Source organism: Prionailurus viverrinus, chromosome A2 (genome assembly GCF_022837055.1).
Source record: "Prionailurus viverrinus isolate Anna chromosome A2, UM_Priviv_1.0, whole genome shotgun sequence".
NCBI classification, from domain to species: domain Eukaryota; kingdom Metazoa; phylum Chordata; class Mammalia; order Carnivora; family Felidae; genus Prionailurus; species Prionailurus viverrinus.
The window spans coordinates 25,767,811-25,773,878 of NC_062562.1; the positions used below are offsets into that span (position 1 = coordinate 25,767,811).

Genomic DNA, 6,068 nt, shown 5'->3' on the forward strand with positions numbered 1-6,068 from the left:
ACACTGTTCAGATAGGCCATTCCAAGAGCATAGAGCTTATCTCGCGGGGGCTATGAGGGGTCAGTCCCTTCTTTGGAATGTGCAGGGTTTGAAGTCCTGATGAGTTAGCCATTTACTGTACATTGAGTTTTGCCACTTTTGCCACTAATGTCCTTTTTCTGCTTCAGGATCCAGTCCAGGATCTTTCATTGCCTTTAATTGTCTTATCTTCTCCAACTTGTACAGCTCCTCAATCTTTGTCTTTTATGACCTTGACATTTGATGAGTACTGGTCAGGTCTTTTCTTAGAATGTCCCTCAATTTGGACTGGGGTGTGAGAAGGTATGGGGTGACACCTCCCCAAAAAGGGGGGTACTGGGAGAAGCAACGGCACTTTGGTTAGCCAGCCACGAGGGAGAGATGGATGCTAGACATGCTTAGGGACTAAGAGAAATGAATGAGTGGAGACATGGCTCAAAGATTAGTGACAGATATGACCAAGTAAGCTAGCAGGGAAATGGAAGACGAAAATTAACTTTTATTTTTTATTTTATTTTATTTTATTTTATTTTATTTATTTTATTTTATTTATTTTATTTTATTTATTTTATTTTATTTTATTTTATTTTATTTTATTTTATTTTATTTTATTTTATTTTATTTTATTTTATTTTTACCAGTGGAATTTATTGTTATTTTTGTTATTTTCAGCAATATAAGTAGCTTTGATATTTTCTGACAAACAGATCACACTTCAAGTGTCTCCTTTTGATAAAGCTCTTCTGTATCTTTCTTTTTTTTTTCTTTTTAGTATAACTTATGGTCAAATTGGTTTACATACAACACCCAGTGCTCATCCCAACAAGTGCCCTCCTCCATGCCCATTACCCATTTTCCCCTCTCCTCCACCCCCCCATCAACCCTCAGTTTGTTCTCTGTATTTAAGAGTCTCTTATGGTTTGCCTCCTTCTCTGTTTGTAACTATTTTTTTCCCTTCCCTTCCCCCGTGGTCTTCTGAAGTTTCTCAAGATCCACATATGAGTGAAAACATATGGTATCTGTCTTTCTCTGACTGTCTTATTTCACTTAGCATGATACCCTCCAGTTCCATCCATGAATACCTTCCAGTATTCCATTGTATATATAAACCACATCTTCTTTAACCATTCATCAGTTGATGGACAGAAAATGAACTTTTATTGAGTGCTGGCCATGTGCCTGCACTTGCCAAACATTTTTTAAAATTTTTATTTATTTATTTACTCATTCATACAGTCATTCATTCATTCATTTAGTAATCTCCGCACTCAATGTGGGGCTCAAACTCATGACTCTGAGATCAAGAGTCACATGCTCTATCAACTGAGGCAGCCAGGTGCCCCGTCAGACATCTTATATTTGTTAACCCAGTCCTGTCAGCGACCCATGAGGCTGGCACTATTGGAACCCTCATTTAACAGACAAGAAACTCAGAGATGTTAAATAACTTGTGCAAGGTCACCCATCTGGCAAGTGGCAGACATGGATCCCCCACCTGCCAATTTGAAGTCTGACTTTGTAGCTTGGACTCTTAACCAGTCATGCTGTGCCACCTGTCAAGATATCCTTAACGGGGAGAGTGAGAGAGAGGAAGAAGGAACTTCCATCCCTTGAAATGAGCCAGGCCCTGGGCTAGGCACTTTGTGTCTGGTCTCTCACATTTTAGGACTTGCCGGGCATACGGTCAATGCTCAATGCGTGTTTCTCTCTTTCCTGCTCCTTCACTGAACTTCTTGGGCCAAGGGCAGGCATGTGAGCCCCTGTATCCCATTGGCCACTGTCTTTTCTCTGAGCTGTGAGTGGGGTAGGCCTGGATTCTTGTTCCTGGGGCCCTGTCTGCCAGATTGGTGCGGGCTGGGCTACCTGCTGTCAGGGAAGGAGAAGGAGGAAGGCCACAGGGCCTCAGCGTGCTTGCAGAATGTTTCTAGCGACAGATGGGAAAACTTGAACGTGGGTGCTTTGCAAAACATCCTCTGCAGCCTCCACCAGCAAATGCTGCCAAGATAAATGTGCAGGCTCTGGTCAGGCAGACGTGGGTTCACATCTCGCTTCCACCACCTGCTGATTGTGCGCCTTTGGGAGGTGGTTTTGCCTCTCTAAATTGTGGGATTCTTCACCTGTAAAATGGAGTAATGACAGTCCTGGGGGATTAAATGAGACAATTTATATGAAGTACTTATCCTACTCCCTGGCACAGACACTGAGTATTCAAGAAGTGTAGATACCATTATCTTTGTCACAGATGTGGAAAATGTGGTCCAGCAAGTTGTCCAGGCTTGTGACAAGTAGGGATTGTCACAGCTGGGGCTTGAATATGGGTCTGGGCACAGGATTAACCTTTTTTTTTTTTTTTTTAATTTTTTTAGTGTTTATTTTTGAAACAGAGAGACAGAGCATGTGTGGGGAAGGGCAGAGACAGAGGGAGACACAGGATCTGAAGCAGGCTCCAGGCTCTGAGCTGTCAGCAGAGAGCCCGACGCGGGGCTCAAACCCACAGATCATGAGATCATCAGCTGAGCCAAAGTCGGACGCTTAACTGACTGAGCCACCCAGGTGCCCCAGGATTAACCTTCTTTACAGGGCAAGCCTGGGTCCATCCTGGGAGGGGGAGCCCTAGCTCGCTTGACTGTTTCCAGGCAGCCCAGGAGAGTTGTCAGGGTCCTTCATTGGGAAATCCTGCTCATCTCTCTATGAGTCCTTTCTGAGAAGCAGGTGGGCACTCAGTACCCTTTCTGGGTAAATGCCCCCTAATCATCAACTCAGATCATCATTTAACAGCTGAGATGAGGGCAAGTAGCCATTGGGAGGTACAGGCTTCTGTTCTTACAATGCCAGCAAAAGGGGCACTGTGAGGCAAGGTCCAGGTGGGAGCAGGGCAGCTGGGGGTTAATGGGTCTGGGGTCGGGTCAGGGACACTGAAATTGGCTACTCCTCAACCATTGGTCCGGTCCTGCAAGGGGGCAGGACTCCCATCACAATGGTAGGTTCTAGCATGTTGGTTGGCCACTGAGACTGGTTGGCTTTGGAGGTGGGGGCATGACATGTAGGCATTCCTCATCTCAGAACTCACATCAGTCTATGTTAGCCTGAGTCTGTTTTTATTTATTTTTGAGAGAGTGCAAGTTGGGGGGTGCACAGAGAGCAGGACAGAGGATCCAAAGTGGGCTCTGCTCTGATAGCAGAGAGCCCGATGTGGGGCTTGAACTCACGAACAGTGAGATCATAACCTGAGCTGAAGTTGGATGCTCAACCGACTGAACCACCCAGGGCCTGTTTTTATAGGTGGAGATCAGATCCCTCAAGTTCAGACAGAAGGTCTGAAAGTGAAGGTGAAAATAGGTCCTTGTATCTCATGGCAAAAGGTCAGAATGGCATAGGGGCTCTTTCTAAGAGCAAAGTCTAGCTATATTGGAGAAAAGGCAGACTTTGCTGACAGACAGCTCTGTGGGAATCTCATCTTTCCCCAGGTATTGTTTTGTGACTTCTGGCAAGTCTTTTAATTTACCCTTTTAATTTGCCTAAACCTTGGTTCGTTAGTCTGCAAAATAGAATGATACTGAATTGTCATGGGTGGTAACACGCTGGCCTTCCATAAATGCAGATACCGTAACTGACACCCATTCACAACTTTTTTGTTCTAAGTTTATTTATTTTTGAGAGAGAGAGAGAGCGTGTGTGTGGATGTGTGCACGCCAGCAAGGAAGGGGCAGAGAGAGAGGGAGAGAGAGAGAATCCCAAGCAGGCTCTGCACTGTCAGTGCAGAGTTCTACACAGGGCTCAATCTCACGAACCGTGAGATCATGACCTGAGCCAAAGTCAAGAGTTGGACACTTAGCTGACTGAGCCACTCAGGCATCCCAGCATTCACAACTTGGTTGGTACTGTACTGTAAAGGTACTGTAAAGGTAAGCACAGACAGGGTCCTGCCCTCATGGAGCTTAGAGTGAATATAATCTCAAGTGTGGTGAGGCTGCCCCGTGAAAACTCCTGGGTTCTGAGCGCTCCCCTGGAGTACATAATCAGGGAAGAATCAGGGAAGGAGAATCAGGGGAGGAGGGTCCCTTCACCTCCTGAGGTCTTCTTTCTGTCCCCCAGGTTCTGTATTTAACACTGGTCTGCCACTGCAGAGGGCTCTTTCCAAACCCAGACTGGGACTTGTGATCTGGCAGGTGTGAGAGAGGGCAGCCTCCTGTGAGAATGGGTTTGCTGCTCTTGGCTCTCCATTTAGGGCAGGGTCTGATGTCAGAGCTACTGAAGCAGTGCTTTCCTTCTCCAGGGTCCCCAGGACTGGGTGATGGCCTGATCTTGGCCTTCAGGGATGATCTAACTCTCTGGAAGTCCAGTGGAAGTCCAGAGAGTCGTGTGTCCGGGCCACACAGCTCCGGTGTTGGTCTTGCAGGCACAAAGGCGAGTAAGGCCCAGGAGTACTGTCAAAAGCCCCAGAGGCCAAAGGAAAGCTTCTGGACCGAACTGACATCTCTGGGCCAGGCAGGGTCAAAACTGTGGAGGAAGGCAGCAGGCAGGTGAGGGGGGGTGGGGTGCTGAACCTGGGAGGAGGCTGGATGTATCGCTGTGGGAGAAGGGGTTTCCCACTTATTCATTCATTCAACAAACCTTTATTGAGCACCTACTCTGTGCCCTATGCTCCATGCCCTATTTTTTAAAAAATGTTTATTTATTTATTCTGAGAGAGGGAACATGAGCATGAGCAGGAGAGGGAGAGAGAGAATCTCAAGCAGGCTGTGCACCGTCAGTGCAGAGCCTGATGTGGGGCTTGAACTTAGGAACCGTGAGATCATGACCTGAACTGAAATCAAGAGTGGATGCTTAATCCACTGAGCCACCCAGGAGCCCCACCCCATACCCTATTTGGCCACGGCCTTTTCTCAAAGCCATAAATGGGATGGGGCTGGATTCTTGTCTGTGGGGCCCATTCTGTCAGATTGGCACAGGCCGGGCCACCTTCTGTCAGGGAAAGAGGAGGAAGGATGGCCATTTGGGATGCAGCAGTAAACAAGACAGAAAAAATCTGTGCCCTCATGGAGCTGATGTTATTGCTAGGAGAGACACATAAGCTAAACAAGTAAAATATGTGTTTGATGGTGACAAATGGTGAGGAAGAAAACTCAGGGAAGGAAGGGATAGGAGGGGTGTAGGAGATGTTGAAATTCAAATGGGTTGACCAAGGAGGACCTCATTTAGAAAAAGCATTAAAAAAAAAAAAAAAAAGACCTGAAGACAGGGAGAAGACTGTATGACTCTCTGAGGAAAGAACACTCCTGACTGGGGAACAGGAGGTGAAAAGGCACTGTGGTGGGGTGTGTGTGGTGGGCATGAGGAGGCCAGGCAGGCCGGGGCTACATGAGTGAGGTGGAGGGCAGAGGGAAGTAGGTCGGAGGTCACAAGGAGCTGGACAGGCAGGGCCTTCTAGATGGCAGGAGGGACTCTACTGAGGGCCAAGGGAGGGCTCTGTGCAGAGGCATGGTAAGACCTGCCTTAGATTTTAGCAGGATCATTTTGGCTGCTCTCTCGAGGCTAGGCTGTAGGGGAAGGGCAGAAGCAAGGAGACCAGTAAGGAGGAGGCCACTGCAGTAATCCAAACGTTTTGTTTCCCACCGTGCTCCTGGCACACAGCATACTTCCTGGCACAGAGCAGGGACTCAGCAAATCCTTACTGAATGATGTGTGAATTAATGATGCCCAAATGGTGCGTGGGCTATGTGGAGAAGATATAGAAAAACAGATCTCAGGCATTGATTGTTGTTGGAAATCCTAATCTAATTGGTTTCTAATGGGAAAGAGGTATCTGGATTTTCAGTACAGTCTGTTGGTAATGCTGGGCATCGGGGCTGGCCTTCTGTGTCAGGAATATTCTAGCTGCAAGTAACAGAGACTGACCAACAATGGCTCAAACCAAGAGTTTTCTTTTTTATTTACAGTTATATTCTGGAGGAGGATGATTGCTGGCATCGGCTTGGTCAAATGATAGGGTCAGTGTCTCTGACATTGTCTTGGCTTTTCTCTCATTGTAGCAAGATGGCTGTTGTGGC

The 6,068-nt window shown here is 47.0% G+C and overlaps 1 long non-coding RNA gene across 1 annotated transcript in view; it reads left to right on the top strand.

Moving 5' to 3' along the window:
- The window catches only part of LOC125158322 (uncharacterized), a 112,902-nt gene that overhangs the window by 33,553 nt on the left and 73,281 nt on the right, over window positions 1-6,068 (top strand). The window lies entirely within an intron of this gene.